Source organism: Odocoileus virginianus, chromosome 7, assembly GCF_023699985.2.
Source record: "Odocoileus virginianus isolate 20LAN1187 ecotype Illinois chromosome 7, Ovbor_1.2, whole genome shotgun sequence".
Lineage (NCBI taxonomy): Eukaryota > Metazoa > Chordata > Mammalia > Artiodactyla > Cervidae > Odocoileus > Odocoileus virginianus.
Window position 1 is genome coordinate 76,513,819 of NC_069680.1, and position 20,764 is coordinate 76,534,582.

The 20,764-nt window shown below is 46.2% G+C and overlaps 1 protein-coding gene across 3 annotated transcripts in view; it reads left to right on the top strand.

The window, feature by feature from the left end:
- C7H10orf71 (chromosome 7 C10orf71 homolog) overlaps positions 1–20,764 on the top strand; it is a 51,099-nt gene that overhangs the window by 7,671 nt on the left and 22,664 nt on the right. The window contains exon 1 of one of the 3 annotated variants that reach the window (XM_020916248.2): positions 15,019–15,442. The exons of 1 other annotated variant lie outside the window; for it this stretch is intronic. The gene's annotated coding sequence lies outside the window, so the exon portion shown is untranslated. Of the gene's footprint in view, positions 1–15,018; positions 15,443–16,865; positions 17,734–20,764 lie in introns of those variants that run through there. One more of the 3 variants, XM_020916250.2, reaches the window with a different exon arrangement.

The following is a 20,764-nucleotide window of genomic DNA, read 5'->3' on the forward strand; positions in this document are numbered from 1 at the left end:
CAATGGTTGCCCAAGTGCCCCCACTGCTGGTGATGAGACAGTGACTTACCCTGGCCCTAAGGACGGGCCCAAAAGCTCCTGTGAGGCAGCCGTGTTCCCAAGGCTACTGGGCATAGGAGCCCAAGACTCTGATCTTGAGGACTCAGCTTGCTGTCATGCTCAGGTCTGCAGGTCCAGGCTCTCTCTACCCCCATCCTACTTCCCCTGCCTTTTGTCGGCCCTATGTGGTCTGTCCCTGGGTCTACAATTTAAGGGGAGGACGATAGGACTGCTGAAAACAAAATCCCTGCCCCCTATAACTAAGTTTAACTGAGAAGTTCCAGTCTGAAAACTTTGGACACACTGCTGACAGTCCCGATGACAGCCCAGCTGGGAGGCCGGCTATATTTAGCCACATGCTTGACCTACCGTGTTATCGGGAGCAGAACCAAAAGGTTGGGGAGGGAGGTAGCAGAGAGAGCCTCCACCCCGTACCACCCCAGCCGTGCAGGCTTAATGACCTGCTCAGCAAAGTTTCCTCTTTCTGAACACATGTTCTCCCCAATGTTGGGGAGATCTGTGACTTGCCCAGTGCTTTGGGCCTGGAGGTAGAGGCTGAAAGCAAACAGCTCTGTTTGTAGCAGGAGTAATTTCTGCACAAGGTAGTTAAGAAGCATGTTGGTTGTGGGTTACAAAGCCAAGCTTTCCTCCTGCATCCCTGGCTGCCTGCAACGATAGGAGGAAGTCCATGCAAACAGTGCATGGGCACTGGGAAGGGGAACTGAACCGTCAGCAGGTGAATCTTCATTCCAGATAATGATGCTCCCCACCTCATGGAGCTTTTGAAAAGAGCAAATGAAGCAAAACATGAAAAGTATACAGCACAATAAGCACTATGCCTCTCTCCCCTCTTCCCTTGATCCTCACAACCCAACAAGGTAAGATTTAGCCGATGTAACCCCATTCTACAGATGAAGAAACTGAATGCAACACTCAGAGAAGGTGATCTGCCTAAATGCTCAACGGCGGATTCAGCAATAGTTGTGTTGCCGACACATTGCTATTTCCCATCTCTGAATTTGACCTGTGTCAAATGGTCCAGGGAAATCAAGGCTGGGGGCAGGTGTGATGGTGTTAATTTCCCAGAAGCAGTCTTACCTCTGCTCTTTGAAGTGTCAAAAAATTGGCTGGAAGCTGCTCCCGTCAGCAGCACTGCACAAGGCTGCTGAAAGCACTTTTAGCACCTGATTAAAAAGGAGCCTTACTTTCCTGAGCAATTACCAGGCTCGACTCTCATGACCTCATCCCAAAGACAAGGAAGAAAAATGATGGAAGGCTGGTCTCAAGACACGCACCCCACAGAACACTAAATGGCCTGGCCTCACCCATGTGTGGGGTATGCCAGGCCCAGCGTGGGCAGCAATGGCCAGAGCTGCAGGGTGGCAAGCAGGGCTCACCACAGGGGTGGGTGCTGTCCTTTCCAGCTCCCGTGGAGACATTGCACTGGCCTGCATCCAGCTGTGACCTGACTCCTGGGGGATCTGGGAATGAAGCCGAAAGAAGAAAGGAACTAGCCTTTCTTGAAGTTCTCCTGTGGGAAGGTTATCCCTTTTATATCTCCAAGCAGCTGTTCCTGGGAGCCTTCTAGTCTGGAGATATATATTAAAGGAAGCAGAGACGTGGGAGGTAACTTCATGCCCAAAAGCACACAGCCAATAGTTTAGAGAAAAAATGGATTCAAACCCATGCAGAGCTCTGAACAGCCCCCTGCATTATACCGTGCTGTCTCATAGCATCACTGGGCTGCCTTAAAGAGTAGCTTAGGCCCTGTGCTCACCTGGGCTTTCTCCCTCTGGTCCCAGTGAGGGTAATAGGAAGGTTGTGCCTCACCCTGTGCGTGCTGAAAACTCCTGCCCCATATGTCCTGTAATTGTGTCATCCCAAGAGCACTGTACACTTGGTCTAACTTATAACCAAGGTCGTCTCTTACAGCCCATAGTAGGAAGGAGCCATAAAAAGGAAATACCCAGTGTTGCCAAAGATGTGGTCAAACAGGCAGGCTTACTCATCACTGGTAGCAGTGGAAAGCAATTTGGCAAGATGTATGCGTCCAGAGCTTGATAATGTGAATCTCTTCAATCCAATAATCACACATCTGCAAATACATCTTGAGACAATAAATCCAAATAAAAAAATCTTACCTATAATCATCTTCATTGTAGCATTTCCTAAGGAGCCAAATACATTGAAATTCCATAATTTGGAATATTAAGCCATTTAAAATAATATTTCATCTTGGATTGCAAGGACTACATTGTCAAAATGGCCATACAACCCAAAGCAATCTATAGGTTTTATGTAGTCCCTATCAAACTACCCATGACATCTTTTACAGAACTGGAATAAATAACTCTAAAAACTATATGGAGTCACAAAAGATCCCGAATTGCCAAAGCAATTGGGAGGAAAATGAACAAAGCCGGAGACATAATCTTCCCAGATTTCAGAAAATACTGCAAATCTATAGTAATCAAAACAATGTGCTATTGACACAAAAACAGGCATATGGATCAATGGAACAGAATAGAAAGCCCAAAAATAAACCCACATACCTACGGTCAATTAATCTTCAACAGAGGAGGCAAAAATAAAAAATGGAGAAAAGACAATATTTTCGCCAAGTGGCTTGGGAAGGCTGGATAGCTACATGTACATCAATGAAGTCAGAACACCATATACAGCACACACAAAAATAAACTCAAAATGGCTTAAAGACTCAAATATAAGACAGGACACTATAAAACTCCTAGAAGAGAACTTAGGTCAACATTCTCTGACATAAATAATAGCAATGCTTTCTTAGGTCAGTCTCCCAAAGCAATAGAAATAAAAAGCAAAAATAAACAAGTGAGACCTAATCAAACATAAACTTTTGTACAGTAAAGGAAACCATAAATAAGATGAAAAAACAATCTATGGACTGAGAGAAGATATTCACAAATGATGTGACTGAACACATATACAAACAGCTCATACAACTCAAATACAAATAAACCAACAAATAAAAAATCAAATTGAAAAAAAGGGCAGAAGACTTAAATACACATTTTTCCAAAGAAGACATACAGATGGCAAACATGCACATGAAAAGATGCTCAACATCACTAATTATTAAAGAAATGCAAATTAAAACTACAGTGAGGTATCACCTTACACACAAGTCAGAATGGCCCTCATTAAAAAGTCCACAAGCAATAAATGCTGGAGAGGATGTGGTGAAAAGGGAACCCTCCGACACTATTGATGGGAATGTAAATTGGTGCAGCCACTATGGAAAACAGTATGGATGTTCCTTAAAAAATTAGAGTTACAATATGATCCAGCAATCCCCCTTCTGGGCATACATCTGGGGAAAAACTCTAATTTGAAAAGATACATGCACCCCAATTGTATTGGCAGCACTATTTACAATAGCCAAGAAATGGAAGCAACCTAAATGTCCATCCACAGATAAATGGATAAAGAAGATGTGGTACATATATTCAATGGAATCCTACTCAGCCATAAAAAAAGAATGAAATAATGCCATTTCAGCAACATGGACAGACCTAGAGATTATCATGTTAAGTGAAGTAAGTCAAACAAAGGCAAGTATCAAATGATACCACTTGTAGTTGGAATCTAAAATATGATACAAATGGTCTTATTTTCAAAACAGAAACAGACTCATAGACATAGAAAACAAACTGTGGTTACCAAAGGGAGAAGGGGAGGAAGGATAAATTAGGAGTTTGGGATTAGCTGATACAAACTACTATTTATAAAATATAATATACAAGCAACAATGTCCTACCATATAACACAGGTAACTATATTCAGAATCTTGCAATAACCTAAATTAAATATAATCTGAGAAAGAACTCATATGTATAACATAATCACTTTGCTGTACACCAGAATCTAACACAATATTGTGAACCAACGATGCTTCAATAAAAAATATTTCAGAAGAATTCATAACATGGAAATAAATGCTTTTGTTACAAAGTTTAATGGCAAAAGAAAGTTAAGAAATTGTCCAGATGGTGTGATCACAGCTATGTGAAAAAAAAAAAAAAGTGAATGAATAAATAGTACATGGGACTTATGGGTAGAAGGTGGTTTTGGCTTTTGTTGTTAACAGACTTTATTTTTAAGTGCAGTTTTCTTTCAGTTCATACCAAGATTGAGTAAAAGGTCTAGGAATCTCCCATATACCCCTACCCAACACAGGCACAGCTCCCCCAAGTCAACCTCCCTGGGTGGGTTTTTTTTCCTTCTTTCTTTCCCCGACTCCTAAATTGTCAGATTGTCTCTAATGAGAAAAATAAATTCTATTGGGTAGGAAGGAAATACAAGAGGAAGTGAGGGCAGGAGGAAAGGCAAGAAGGAGGAGCCCTCATCCCAAAGGGAGAATGCTGATGGCTTCTTAGCCCTTTCAATTTCCAATACACCTTTTAATTACACCAGCTGTTGGAATTCCTCACCATTTTAAGTTTGTGACATAATTTCCCCTTTCCACCTACTGCTCACAGACCATTTTAATGCTTTCTCATCACTGAAACCATCCTTCAAACACTAAATTCAAGCCAGCCTCTGATGGATGCCTCCTTAGCTCATTCTCTGCCTCCTTGCACCTTAGGCAACTTTTCCTGTAGAAGCTGAGCACCGCATGACCAGCAGCCTGGGAGCCTGGGCAAAGATTCTCTGGCTTTACCACATACACACACACACCCTCCCTGGTAATGGGGAAAATACAGCTTGCAATTCCCACTTCCTGCCAGCAAGGGGCAAAATGCTGAGCCTGGGTGGGGGTCAGGCCCAAGTGTGCATCTCAGCATCTCCAGTACCCAGAACTATAGAGGCACAGGCATGGAAGAGTGAGCGAATGCCTCTGTAAGCCCATTTTCTGGCAGTCTTTGAACTTTAAATTGAGTCTAGATTTTTCCAGGCAGTGATGGTGGAGTTTGTTAGTCACTCAGTTGTGTTCAACTCTGTGCAACCCCTTGAACTGTAACCCACCAAGCTTCTCTGTCCATGGAATTTTCCAGGCAAGAACAATGGTGTGGGCATCCATTCCCTTCTCCAGAGGATCTTCCTGACCCAGGGATCAAACCCGGGTCTCCTGTATTGCAGGCAGATTCTTCACCATCTGAGCCACCAGGGAAGCCCTTGGTCATAGAAGTTCATGTATCAATGCCAGGTATACATTTACAGTGGCGTTTCATTCATTGACCCCTTAGTGCTTTTATTCCTTTATTTACTCTTTCACTCTGCAAATAATGCTCAGGCACAGAGTCCAGGTAGAAGCCAAAGAGCCCAGCCTACAAGCTCTATCTTGGCCAATTCACAACCCAGCAGGTCCTTTTAGGGAGAAGCGGCCCAGTGTGGGGAAAGACAGAAGAAGATGGAAAGGGGGAGCCAGGGAGACGAGAAGCCCGGACTTTTCATAGGCTGTTCTGGAGCAGTGGGACTGCACAGATGGAGGAAGCTCCCTGTGGGACCTTGTCTGGGGACTGACTTCCAGGAGGCCTGAGGCTGAGTTTGCTTCCCTTGGTGGCCTCCATGCTGTCACAGAGACCCAGCCTCAGGGGGCTTGTGACCTGTCGGTGCGTGTGTGTGAGCGCTCAGTCGCTTTAGTTGTGTCCAACACTTTGCGACCCCATGGACTATAGCCTGCCAGGCTCCTCTGTCCTTGAAATTCTCCAGTCAAGAATACTGGAGTGGGTTGCCATGCTCTCCTCCAAGGGATCTTCCTGACCCAGGGATTGAACCAGCGTCTCCTGCATTGCAGTCAGATTCTTTACCCAGTGAGCCACCTGGGAAGCCCTGACCTGTCAGACCAGAGGCTGATTTTACAAGTACAAAAGAACAACAGTCTGGGCCTGGGGATGAGTTACAAATGCAGAGGAAGTTGCCCACACCTATTGCCCCAGGGGCACCCAGAGGAGGCCACAGCCCTGCTTACTGCTGGGTTCTGAGATGCCTCGTTTGGGGTGGACAGCTCCTCTGCACGCACACCCATCTCTTTTCTAAGCCAGCGATGGATTGTTTTCATTTCATTCCAATTGAACTGCGAGACTAAACTGGGCCCAATTTCTGATCAGCATCATTTCTCTCAGGCTTGCTCAGGGAAGACAAAATCCATTAAACTCCCGCCTGCTCCCCTATGAGAAGCGCTGAGCTCCCCATGGCAGCAAGATGGCAGCTCTGGAGGAGAGAGACTCATTTTATGTGGATCAGTGACTGGCTTATTGTAGGTGCTTAATAAATATTCAATCATAACAATCTTAATTACTGGATTACATCATGTCTGTCTTAGGGTAGGATATAAATAAATAATGCCATAATAATAATGAGGCTCTAAAGGAGGGCTGCTCTGCTTGAGTTCCCACTTAGACGCAGGCGGTTTTAATAAATTTGGGTGGATTTCATATTTCATGAAGACATATCTGCTCACAGCAGGTAAATGTTTCTGAAGATAAGCCTTATTTAGTATTCATGCTGGTAGAACACTTCCGAGTTTACGTGTTCTTCAAGGTTTAATTCAGCTCAATGTGACACCCAGTTCTCTGAGTGTTTGAGGGTGTCCAGTGGCAAGGAGGTGGATGGGCAGGGTGTTCAGGGTCCGGCCCCCCAGCTGGCTTTTGGGGAAATGTTGAGATGTGTTAGCCAACCCTCTCCAGCACACCCTAAGCTATCCCCTGCTCAGAAGGGAATTGCAAACAGTCCTGGCAGGTATGACAATGATGAAGTTAGCTAGCGGCCAGCAAGAAAGCACATGCCTTGTCTGAAGGGGCAGCCCTGCAAATCCTGCCGCCCAGTGGTACCTGACCTTTCATTTTAAAAAGAGTCAGAAATGCCACCATCACACCCGGCATCCCAAATCTCCCAGTCTTTAAAGGCTGCTAGCCAATCCAAATTACTTTAGAACAAAAGCCTCCTGCAGCCTTTTGGGTCCCCTCTGGCCATAGATTGCACTAGGTGACCCTGAGGTCTGGAGCTGAGAGTAATGGGTGTGCAAGGAAGGGTGTGTGCTGGTTCCTCCAAGGCCAGGAGAGAACCAGAAAGCCCCTGGCAGACTTGTTGGGTGCCCTAGATCTGACCCCAGCTCTGTTATCTGCTGGACTCACTATGTGCCTTCCACAAGTCCCCAAGACCCTGCTCCCTCTGCAGGAAAGTGGGAGATGATGAGGCTGCACCCAGAGCCCTCCTCTAAGGGCTGCACGGAGAGCCAACACCCTGTAAAACAGTGGGATAGCCCTCTGCATGCCATTCGTGCCAACAGAACTCCAACTAGTAGATTCCCGGGTGTGTGTGTGTGTGCGCTTAGTCGCTCAGTCATGTCCAACTCTTTGCAACCTCATGGGCTGCCAGGCACCTCTGTCCATGGAGATTCTCCAGGCAAGAATACCCATGAAGTTGTGCAAAATCCTCACAGCTCTCTAAATTTGGGCTGCTGGAAGCTTCTGGAAGCAGTAATAGTTTTGGAGGGTTGAGATCCAAATGTCAGACAGTGAACCTGGAGCGGACATGGCGACTTGCAGAACTGCTCATGTCAGAGCGTACAGTCTGGCTCAGTCCCAGCCTCCCAAGGCACCTGAGCCAGCTCTGGTCCCACCATAGGCATTTGCTTCCCCAACTCCTCTCTAAAACTGGACAGGAGGATGTGAGAGAACCACCGATGGAGGAGCCAAGGGTAGGGAGGGGTCTTGACACCTTGCATTCCCCAATAGGAAGCCAGAGCTCTGATGGGATTACAGGTACAAGAGCTGGGCAGCCCCCATGGTTGTGAGCATGCCCTCCTCACTCTGAGGGCCCGAGGTGACCCTCTGCAGCAAAAGCAATGCCTAGAAGGGGTTCTTAACATGTGCAAGGGTCCAGAAGCAGATTTTACCCCAGACATAGTTATCACGTCATAGCACTGGCCACTGGAGAGTGACCTACCCAGCCCTTGGGAGAAAGTAGACAGCTCTGGGCTTTCTAGAGAAACTGCCCCTGCACTGGGATATTTTTAGCTCCACCATCCCATACATCCATTCCAGGGGTGTTAACGTCACCAGTGAAATTAACCACCCACCTTGGCCAAACGAAGGTGGCTCCAGCCGGGGGTGTGGGGCGGGGGAACGGAAAGTGTCTCACTAAAACTCTGGACTCAGATTTCCCTGCAAGCTGGTCCAACCATAATCTCTTGTCAAAAGTAGTAACAGGTTTTCTTCACCCTGTGGCAAATCATCTCAATGAAAAATACACCATCATTTAAAAGAAAATAAAAGGAAAAATCAACACATGCACGTATTCTGCTGACAAAGCAATATTTGTTGGTTTTAGGTATCATTTTACCTATCGTTTGGCTATATATTGTTTGAGAACTTTTTCCCCTGTAACTACATTTTTACAGTTTTAAAGTTTTTTCCCATGAATATATACACATTTTTACATTAATTATATAAACTCCATCTTTACTTGATTACTTAATGGAAACATGGAATCAAGTGAAGTTGCTCAGTTGTGTCCAACTCTTTGCGACTCCATGGACTGTAATCTACCAGGATCCTCTGTCTGTGAGATTTTACAGGCAAGAGTACTGGAGTGGGTTGCCATTTCCTTCTCAGGGGATCTTCCCAACCAGGGATCAAACCCACGTCTCCAGAATTGCAGGCAAACGCTTTACCATCTGAGCCGCCAGGGAAGCCACTGATTACTTAATACTCTTCCATAAATATTTTCTTCTATTTTAATGTGTTAATTTTAAAGTCTAGCCTTAGCCAATCAAACTCTAAAATTGGGCTTTTAGCTGTTTCTGATGCTTTGTGTACCTGCCAATATTTGTAGAGCTGTTGGCCTCGCTAAAGCCACTTTATATCAGATAACCCTAAGTGAGGTTACCAGACAGACTGGAGTCGGAGGGACGGGCCAGGCAGGCCCAGGTGCCACCTCCTCGGCCACGTGGTTCTAGGGACAGTCTCAGGTCTCGCCCTGGCTCCCACAGAGCCTGCCAGTGTCCTCCGGCTCCCTGCTGTGTCTCTCCTCTTCCCAGGAGCTCCCATCTCCTCCTCGGCTCACTCTGACCCTCTCATTCCTTCCTTCCTGCCCCAGGGAATTTTCTATTTTCTTAAAATTATGGAATATTTCAAACGTATACACAAGTTCAGAAGACAGTGTAACAAATACCCAAGTCCAAAAATCTTGTTTCATATACTCCAACTCATTTCTCCGTACACTGCATTACTCAGAAATAAGTCCCAGATGTCATATAATTTCATTCTTAAATATTAGCGTGCATGCGTGCTAAGTCACTTCAGTCATATCCAACTCTTTGCAACCCTTTGGACTGTAGCCTGCCAGGCTCCTCGGTCCATGGGATTCTCCAGGCAAGAATACTGGAATGGGTTGCCACACCCTCCTCCAGGGGATCTTCATGATCCAGGGATCAAACCGGCATCTCTTATGTCTTCTGCATTGGCAGGCGGGTACTTTACCACTAGTGCTACCTGGGAAGTATTAATGTAGATGTTGCTAAATAATAAAGCTGCTTTTTTCAAATACCATTTTCATGTCTAAAACACTAGCTGTAATTCCTGAATAACATCAAATACCCAGGAAGCATTCAGATTGCCCAAGTGTCTTATAAATGTTTGCTATGGAGAGTGTATTAGAACCAAGATCCGAAGAGCACCTGTGTCTCTCAGGTGTCTTATAATAAATTATTTCAATGGCTTATTTGTTAAAGAAATTGGTCACATGTTCTATAGAGTTTTCCATACCCTGGATTTTGCTGAATACTTCTTCATGGTCTCATTTAACAGTTTCCTCTGTCCCTGTTATTCCTATAATCAGGTAGTTAAATCCAGAGGCAGAGACTTGTTCTGATTTAGGTTTGTTTTTGTTTGGCAAGAGCACATCATGGGTGTTGTGTGTTTATATATGAATCCCTCAGGGATCATTGTCTTGATCATTATTTGTCAGGAGTTTGAAAAATGACAATCTTCTAGTTCTACCCTTCCTTCTTTATTGGGGCTTCCCAGGTGGCACTAGTGGTAAAGAATCTGCCTGCCAGTGCAGGAGATGCAAGAGGCAAGGGTTCAATCCCTGGGTCGGGAAGATCCTCTGGAGTAGGAAATGGCAACGCACTCTTCTTCACTCATCACTTGGCTCTTTGGACTATTGGGTATAGCTCACACAGGAAAGTTGTGTGAGGCACTTGACCCTGTTCACCCTTTCAGAAGGATGAACCTGCTCCCTCCATCCTCCAAGAGGACCATGAAGGGTTGCTTGAGTTATTCGGGTTTTGATTTGGGATTTTTTAAAGTATCATTATGAGCTCATGAGTTCAACCATACTCAGCGTTTCAATCTACCCAGGCTTTTATTTGTGCTAGTGTAACCTGTTCCATCTGTTGCTGTGGGAACCTCTTCAGTTGACTCCTTAGTTATTTTGATATCATCCCAGCCATCTTTCTCAGCCTGCCTGTCTTTGGTGTGACCAGAGGTTTCAGACTCTTCTTACACATTTTCTGTTAAGAGAATGTGTGTCCTTTTTAATGAGCTATCTTCAGAGACAGAAATGTTGGTAAAGATGAGAGTCATTGGTATGATGTTAGTTATTACTTATAGGCCTTTTAAGAAGTGCTTTTCTTTTTTTAAGAGAAACTGTATCTTGATTTCACACTTTTGCATATTTGATTTTATATAATTTATATTGATATCAAATAAATGTTACCAAGTTTTATTTACCATTTTGCTTTTATATTTGCAGCTCTTTTCTCTAACACTAAAAAATGACCTTGTTTTCTCATGACACTAACATACTTCCTAATTTGCTTTATCTATATCTATTTATATTTCTGAGAATGATTTAAGATTTTACTTTACAGTTAATTTTACGTTCAGGTATACCCTCCTTACGAATGTTAAAACAAACTAATGTAGTTTAAAACCATTTGAAATAATTCCCCTTAGTGAAATTATGCCCCCTACACATTAGATTCATTTGTTTCATTTTGCTCTTAATTTTTCAAGACAGCCTTTTTTAACTTTTTGGTTTAGTTTTGTTTAGTCATTAGGTAAGGTATGCACATGGCTCCACATTGAATCTACCAAACAAGGCAGACTCTGAGACATCTAGCTCCCCCTTTCATTTGCACACCTGTGCCCTCCTGTCTCCAGAGGTAACCATTTCAGTTTAGGATTTATTCTTAAGTTGTTTTCCTTTAATATAAGAAAATACATATAAATGCACACACATATTCTCTCATGTTTGGGTAAATGGTAGTGACTTTCTTTTAAATTAATTTATTTATTTTAATTGGAGGCTAATTACAATATTGTAGTGGTTTTTGCCATATATTGACATGAATCAGTCATGGGTGTACATGTGTTTCCCATCCTGAACCCCCCTCCCACCTCCCTCCTTATCCCATCCCTCAGGGTCATCCCAGTGCACCAGCCCTGAACACCCTGTCTCATGCATCGAACCTGGACTGGCGATTTGTTTCACATATGATAATATGCATGTTTCAATGCTATTTTCTCTAATCATCTCACCCTCGTCTTCTCCCACAGAGTCCAAAAGACTGTTTATACATCTGTGTCTCTTTTGCTATCTCGCATGTAAGGTCATCATTACCATCTTTCTAAATTCCATATATATGTGTTAGTATACTGTATTGGTGTTTTTCTTTCTGACTTACTTCACTCTGTGTAATAGGTACCAATTTCATCCACCTCGTTAGAACTGATTCAAATACATTCTTCTTAATGGCTGAGTAATATTCCATTGTGTATATGTACCAGAGCTTTCTTATCCATTCATCTGCCAATGGACATCTAGGTTGCTTCCATGTCGAGGCTATCGTAAACAGTGCTGGTAGCAGACATTTGAATGGGGAGAAAGAAGGAACCATGTAAAGACAAAGGTGAAGTGCTTCAGAGTCAGCAGCTGCAAAGGCGCCGGGGCAGGATAGAATGGGAAATATAAAGCAGAGCAAGGAAGCAAGTGTGGCTGGAGCCAGAGTAAGTAGTGATCCTTACCTCACTCCTGCTCTGATGTCAAACAATTGTGCTCCCACTGTGCCAGAAGCAGATGTAAGAGAAGAGCCTTCTTCTCCAGCTGCTGCTCAGAGAGAGGGGAGCAGGCAATGCCTGGGGGTGCAGGACAGCAAGAGGGCTCCCTGGAGCTTTGCACTCCAACCCTGCCTTCAGATCCTCCTTACCCACAGTCAGGCTGCTCTGTGAAACCCAGCCATCACCTCTCTGTATTATAGGGAGCAGCAGTTCTTCCAGGAAGGCCCTGCTTCCACAGCATCTTAATAATTAAGGCACCAAGGGGAAACAGTGCAGGGGAAGACAGGGACACCTGATTCTGAGACCGGCTCTACAACCAATTACATAACTTGGGGCAAGGGATTTCTCCTCTTTGACTTGTTCTCCATCTGGAGATAGAGATAGGCATGCCTTCCTCCCAGGGTGGTTGTGAGGATCAAAATACACACAGTATACAACACAGCTAACAATCTTAACAGTATATTCTATTAAAGCCAAAATATTCAAAGTATCACCACTTCAGCACTGCTTCAATACAACAGTCAATACAGAATACTACTAAGAAGATATTTTGTGGGGTTTTTTGGTACCAAATCATTGAAATCCAGTGTATATTTTACACTTAGAGCATTTCTCAGTTCAGACCAGGTAGGTTTCAAGCGCTCGTTAGCCACATGTGGTTGGTTTGGTGGTGACTAAAGCAGATGGAGTGGCTCAGGTTCGGCACACCAAGACCAAATCCATCTGCCCCTGTTTTTGCACAGCCCTGTGAGCTAAGAGTGGGCTTCCCAGGTGGTGCTAGTGGTAAAGAACCCACCATGGACAAAGGAGCCTGGTGGGCTAGAGTTCATAGGGTCTAGTAGTGGTAGTGAACTAAGAGTGGATTTTATATATCTAAAGAGGAGAGAGAATCAAAACCAGAATATTTTGTGATATGTGAAAATGACATGAAATTCAGATCTCCATGTCCATAAATAATGTTTGATAGGAATGCAACCCCACCTCTTCATCTACAAAGCATCTCTAACTGCTTTTCATGGCTGAGTAGAGCAGCCCTGATAAAGGCAATCTGATCCACAAAACTAAAAACATACACTCTCTAGCCTTTTACAGAAAAAGTTTGCCAGCATGTGCACCAGAAGCACAGCTCCTGACCCCTCACACTCCTCCTAACTCATTTCCAGGTCCCTCCTAGTGGCTAACTTCTCAGCTGGTCACCATGATTTTATTTTAAAATCATGGTAATATTTTAATAAAGTGGATTTACTTCATTTCACAGGACAGGTTCTGTTTTTTTCATTTAAATCTTTCATTGCAAAGTCCTAAGCCAAGAGTCCTGAAGGAAAGGCCTCAAAGAGAGCTCCCAGACCATGTAGCCCTCAACTGACTTTGATAGCCACCAATCTGGCACCCGGTTATCAGACAGGGGGAGCATCTCTAAGGAAGGGTCCTCAGTGACCTGGGCCAGTGGCCTGTTTCCCAGCCACGAGTTGAAAACAGGCCCTCCCAAATAAATCCAGCCCTTCTGAGCTGGGCACCATTTTCATGCACCATCCCTTCACAAAGCCACTAACTCTGAGTTCCTGGTAAGGAGATCCATCTGATGAAAGGGTCTGAAGGTGAGAAGTGTCCTGCTGCAGTAACACCCCATTCTGCCATCAGCTCTGAGGACACCCTTTCACTATGCTGACACTCAGGTACAGAATCCCACAGTTAACAAAACAAATCAGTAGCCAAGGAGATGCCCTGGCCAGACTTTATTCTCTCTCCCAGAGGGAGGCAAGCAGAACAGGTGAATGGAAGGAAGCCTGTGTGTTCCCTGCACTTAGGCTTAAAGAGTGATTCGCTAGAGCAGCTAGGGCGGCTGCAAGAGACCTATTGTCTAGACAGGTCAGAGGACAAACCCTCTTCTGCATCCTCAGAGCCAACCTTAGTCATGTGGAATCCAGGACCTCTGCAAGCCTCAGTTTTCTCATCCATAAAGAGGGCGCATGAACAGTCATCACATATAGGGAGAAAAGAAATCAGACAGTGCCTGCGACATAATGGGTGCTCAGCAAGTAGTGGGTCCCGCTGTCTTAACTTTCCCTAACTCTCCATCAGGGAGCAATTCGTGGTGAAAGAACAAAACGGTGCTGGGCCCTAAGACAGAGTACAGTGGGTAGTTTCCTTTACATAAGGACTCAGAACGGTGCAGGCCAGAGAGTAAAGGTTTTCCATGTGCATACCAACATTACTATTTTGTTGTTATACATATTATTATTAAGCCTTGGGAAAGCACCAACTTCCTGAAGACATTTATGGAAACAACTCATAAAGAAGGCTGAGCACTGTTGAAGAGAGCTCGGACAAGCTGCTCAGCACAACCACATCTCGAGAGCGGAAGGATCAGGGGAGTTGCCTCACATTATGTGCGGAGATGTGAACTTCAAACACCCAGAAGTGGAAACTGGCCTGAAGGACCCATTCCACACTGCCCTCCTTCCCAGCTTCTCAATGTTTCTAATTAGCACAGATGAAGAACAGAGCAGATCTATCCCCAAATTAAGTTAGCAGCATCACACACGTACAGACAGGAGCAAGGCCATTTCACTCATGCTCTCAGGCAGCCAGGCAGCTCCCACGATGCTCCAGAGGTTCTGTGGAGAGTCAGAACCGGTGAAGTCACTGCAAGGAGTGGACGCCACTGCACGCCGCCTGAGGACAGCTTTATTTATGCTCTTGCAGAATGTACAAGCAGGTCTTGTTTTTCTGGATGATGAGGGAGCCGGCTCACATAGCGTTCGTGATTCTACATTTAGAATTGTGTCTTCATTCACATTCTTTCCACGCAGCTCACAGCTCCTGGACTGGGAGAGAGTGGTCACTCTGCCTGGGCCCGTCCCCCGGAAAGATGCCAGCTCCGGCTCATGCAGACCCTGAGCTCTTGGTGGAGCTTGGGCTGCGTCCTCTGGCTGCGTTTTGCGCCTGGGGTGGTCCACGCCGCTGCCCCACCAAGAGTGAGCCAGACATGGGGTCTCTGGGACAGGGCAGCTGGAGGCACATTCGGGGAGAAATCAGATTCTACAGTGATCAGCTGTGGTCAGCCTAGCTGGATGGGGTCCCAGGCCAAACTCTGAGAGCTCCTGCTCCCAGGACAGGCTTTTGCCTGGTCAACTGCGTTTTATTGTTCTGTCTCGACCCCTCCTGCTGACGTCATTGACAGAGCTGCCAGCCACTGCCCTGCCCCCAAATGTTCCCTGAACCATCCTTACGGTTCTCTTTTCCCAATCAGCCACTTCAAGCAAACACCATCAGCACCTGCCACACAGCAAAGCTCACCACTTCTAGGATCCTAAACCAGACATGAGGTCATGTTCTCCACCTGTGAAGAATTAAAAGTAAGCTGGGGAAGAAACGTTTTGAGGAGTGGGAGGAAAGTAAGGGGCCCTGTTGAATGGTTTCAGCTCAGGTTACTTGTTCCTCAAAACAAACTCCTCCTTAAAATGGGATTTAGAAATACAACTTTTCCTAAAATCCAGAACAAAATGATTTGGGGCAAAAGCAGATAGCATACAAACTGGCTGTATATTTGTTCCAGTGTCTAATTGGGGGGGGGGAATATTTTTTAAAAACTAGAGCATCAAATCCAGGATTTCTCAGGTATTGCTGTTTTTTAAAAGCTCTGTTTTTTAAAAAATAAGTCAATTTGAATGCTCTTTACTGAAAGATAAGTAAACAATGGTTGAAGAAGTGGCAAAAATCAGGGAAAAAAATAACAAGTGAATGCCTACCATTTCAGAAGCTTTGTAATATAGAAGCATATCTGTACATGAGCTTATTTGATCTTCAACCCCACAGAGCTCAGGCAATCTGTCCATCTTAGAGATGAGTAAATTGAGGCACAGATTTGCCAAAGTGAGGCAAAGGCTAAGTGATTTTTGAGGCTGTGATTTGGCGGAAATACAAGGGGCTAGGGCTCTAAATCCTATTTATTGTTTTGTTTGTTTTGTTTTGTTTAATGCTGGTTGATCTCTCAAATCGATTCTTTTTATCTGCCAGGTTGGCTAGCATTGATTTTGACACTCAGGGGAGGTAAGCGGGCTGGGTAAAATCAAGGGGTTCACTTTGGGTGTCCCTCAAACCATTTCTGAGTGCTGATCAGTGAGCAGGTGTCCCCACAGACACATCCTCAAAAGATAAGTTTAGAGGCTCCCAGGAGGAGGAAGGAAGGGCTGGATCATCCTGTTGGTTGGAGGTCTTGACCACTCCATCTGCAGGGCCACAAGGAGCTGTAATTTGTGACTCGTTTGAACTGAAGTGCATAGACCTGTCTGCCTGGGATCCTGCTACTGGTGGGTTCAAGTCTGGAGGTGGTGCCAGGCCTTGAGTTAGGGCTGAGACTGAGGTCGCTGGCTGTGAGTAATCCACGGGGGCAGGCAGGGCAGTCCACAAATAGATTCAGAGGTACAGTGCAACACAGACTTCCAAAGAGCAGGACACCTGTCTGGGACCAGGCACTTCTGCCTTCCCAGGCCCCAGGGCAGGGGGGTGTGAGAAAGGATCTTGAAAAAAAGGAAAGAAATTTCTGCATTAAAACTCTTGTGCCCTCCGAGGGTCAGCTTAGGGGAAGGTAAATAGAACATCCAGGAACTGGCATGGTGTGAACAAAGGCAGGGGGGTTAGAAAAGATCTGGGGGGGTCTGTGAGCAGTTTGGAGAGTAGATGACCCCAGGTCAAGATAGGAAGTGGCCATGGGAAGTCAGACACAAGCCCACCTCAGGGCTGTGGAGGGGCCTGCCCTCCAGAGATGGGGAGGGGAGCTCTAACCTGGCACCTGGGCCTTGCCAACAACCACATCTGCCATGGCCAAGCTCACCCAGTGGGCACTTACCTTACCTCCTCTTTGATTATTTCATATCCTTCAGCAACTCTCACCCTGAAACCCCAGGCTAGCCTTCCCCCAGCCTGCAGCCAGGCATGTTATTTTGCTCCAAAAGCACAGCCCAGGACGGTTCCTTACTCGAGGAATGCAGGCTGCGGTCCTCCGAGCCGATGATGAAACAGGCTATTTCTGCCCTGGGGCATCAGCAGGCCTCTGGGCGCTGGTTCCAAGGCACACACTATGGTGTTTATAGTGTTTCTCTAAACAAATGTTTTCCTTTGCATCTTGGGAGGTTTTTATTCGAATCTCAGCAGTAGAATAGTATTAAAAATCAATCTGAATAGAAGTTGGAATCCTGGGTTAGGATCCGGCTAAGAGGCAAGCAATTTCTCACTCCCCAAGTTATCTATTACCCGTGGCCGATCTGGATGTAAAAATAGCTGCTGAGGCTGTTTGTTTAATCTGACTGTTACTTGACACCACGCGGGTGTTGCAGTGGGGACTGTTTGCCTCTTCCCCACCAAGAACACCATTTGGTTTCCCCCGGCTGGGTCTCTATTTAGGTACGCTTCCCCAACTTCCAGTGTCTGGCCAGCTTCTGGTCACTGATTTTCCTCAGGTGGGCAGGTTTGTGAACATTAAGAGGTCTGGGTCTTGCATCCATTCCCCTCTATCTCTGGGCAGTCTGGCTGACAAGGGAAGAAATTTTGGCTGCTGGGCAAAGCCAGGCTGCTGGAAGAGTCAGGGTCCTGTCCGGTTCCTGGGAGGCCTGGAGAACAAGCAGCCGGGACTTGCGGAGAGCGGAAGGTAGGGTCAGATGCCGGTCTGGTTCCCTTGCAGAGGCTGGGAGGCACAAGCTCCCACGGGCCACAGGGATGTGTGCTCTGGGCCGGCGGGGCTAGGAGGTTGCCCGCCCTGTCTCAGCGCGCTGTGCAGGGCGCTGTGAGTGGCCAGGGGCATGTCGGGGCTGAGTTCCTCCGTGTGCTCGGTGTGCCGTGGGGAGGAACTGCCGTGTGGACCATGGGGAAACAGAGGATGTGGTATAGACGGGTGTGACTTTGTCCTTCCGTGCATCTGTCAGGACACGCTGCTCCCACATGGCTGAGTGGGCACAAGTCTTGGGTGTGTCCAGGGCGCTATGTTGTCAAATGGGTGCGACCTTCCAGGTTCTAGGGTGGGAGACTGGCTCTCTTGCGTCCCCCACTGCTGGGTCAGGCAGGATCCTACTAGTTGTAACAAAGGGGACAATTGGTCATCAGGACATCATGGCCCATGGACTCTGAGAGCATGTGTGGTTTCAACAGGGAAAGCCCCCCAGACTGTTTTCTTCCTCACCCAGGGGTCTCCAGCCAGACTCGCACAGGTGGGCTTGCCTGAATCTATCACCGTATCTTTTTTTCCCTCATGGAGAATTGATCCTTAAGAAGAGCAATATTGAATGCGTGTGTAAAGTTAACTAGACCTTAAGAAGTTATTAAGAAGGATTTTTAACACCCCCCATGGATATATTGATAATGCAGAGGGCTATGCATGGAGGGTGAGGGAGGGACTATTTGAGAAATCTCTGTACTTTTCACTTAGTTGCTCAATTTTGCTGAGAACCTAAAACTGCTCTAGAAAATAAAGGCTATTTTTAAAAAGACTGAATTATGAATCATTTCTTTCAACATATCTAGCCCAATTATAACAAACAATATTTAAAGTAATATTTTTTAAAACCCAAAATATAGGAGTCCTGGAGAGTAGATTAACAAATGTTTGTATTAAATGAGGTCTAATTTTCCAGTATTTGTGTTCCCTTTGCTACAGTGGTTGGTAAACCAAGGCTGTGGGCTGGGCACCTGGTTTTATAAATAAAGTTTTATTGGCACACAGCCATACTCGTTCATTTACATAATGTCTTTGGCTGATTGTCACAACTGCCCCAGGCTGTGTGGCCAGAAAAAACTAAACATTCCCTATGCAGCCCTTTACAGAAAATGTTTGCCGACCCCTGTTGTACCACTCCTTAAGATGGGTTGTTTTCGTTCGCACACAAAGAGCAGTAAACGTTCTAGCACAGCCTGTGAGCTGGACCCTTCAGAAACAATGGCTAGCTCTGCAGCTCCTTGGCCCTCCACTGGGCCGTCTTTCCAGTCTAGCTGGTACAGGAAATGTTCGGCTTGCCCCTGGGAGAATTAGCTTTGCTGTGGAATAAGCACTAGGTTGAGCAGGGCAGATTGTGCTTATCGGGATGGTTTATAAATAGACATCTCTGGGTGACCCAAGTCCAGCCTGCATCTGCCCCTTGGTCTTTGAGAGGGGAACAATTGTGCCTGCTCGCTGGTGACCAGAAGCTCACTGGGATGGGAGTAACCATAGCCTGCTGGGAGGACAGGGGCTGATGGAATGCTGGGTCCTAAAAGTATAGGAACTTGGATCCCCTGGGAACCCAGGGGACAAAGGTGTGCAGAGGAGATGAGGGAAGGCCAGGTGACCCTGAGGTCTGTGATAAGTGTGTCCACCCCGATGTCTTTTCCCTGAGACTCCAACAAGTGACTTGGTGCTTTGTGCTTTTTGCTCCTGACCCTAAGGAAGCCCAGGAGACCCTTACAGAAAGGGGAAGCCCCACGTCTGGAAATAGCCCTATTCCTCCAGCCTATGCCAGAAATCTCAGTAATTGAAACCTGCCAGCCAACAGAGCCAGGCCTGGGCCATCTTCCTCCTTGGCTTTCAGGCCTTTGCTCCATCCGCCTGGGGTTACTGGAGAGATGAAAAAGGCTTTCAGAGAAGACAGCCTTATGGAGACACAAGTGCTGACATTTCCCAATAGGCTGCAGTGGTCTTGGTTTTACCTCCGTCTGAGTGTTTAAATCACATTTCACCAGACCCAGCCAATCTGTAGCCCTATAATGCAATCTCATGTCTCATTTCGTCAGTTGGGAAAACCCAAAACACCTCTTGGTTTCTACTTGATCCCAGGGGTTGCAGGATATGAGCTGGGGGTATGGGGAAGGAGAGGACAAGGCTCATTATAAATGCACAGATCAAAGCCCCAAAGTGGAATGTGTGGAGCACTGCTGAGATGTGTCACCCCCAATGTAGGTCATCCCTATCATTCTGGAACATTTCCTGGAGGGGGCTGCATGAGTGAGTAATACATGGCAGTAATGTCAAGGCTGAGACAGTGTGGGTTCTTGGCTGCCCTTGGTTCCCAGGGCTGAAGAAGGCTTGGTGCGAAGTGCATTCCCTTCCGAGGTGCGGCTGTCAACAGTGTTCACAAATGTGACTCTAAAATGAGACAATGGAGCCAATGGATCACGAATGGCTTTCTCCCGGGACTTGACAGACTTCTCTTTCTCATCGAAGGAGAAAGCAACCCTTCTAGACCACAGCCCATGAAAGCGGGGAGAGAACCTTCCCCGTATCCTCCATTCTCAGCTTGCCCGACACCTGGAGGCTCTAGCCCAGAGAAGACTCTGCACAGTGAAGGGCTTCTGAACCCATGGAGATGCCTACTCCTGGCGTCGGTAGGAATCCTTGGTTCCTTTGGGCCTCTGCACCTGGACACTGTTCCCTGGCCTCAGTGGGTCCCTTGTGTCCCTGAGTGGCCCCTTCCCAGGTGGACTTGAGCTGCTGAGGACTTCAAGGCTGAGTTAAAAGAAGGATTTCATCTTAGCCATATCCCATCTTAAAGCCTTTACCTGAAGCTTGACGAAGGAAGAGCAGAGGGGAAACCGAGCTTCGCTTGAACAACCAGTGCTTTCCCCACTCTCTGACCAGTCTGGTGGCCAGTATCGTGTCTCTGAGCCCTGCCTGCAATGCAAGGTCATGTTAGAGCTTCCCCTGAGCTTGCCCT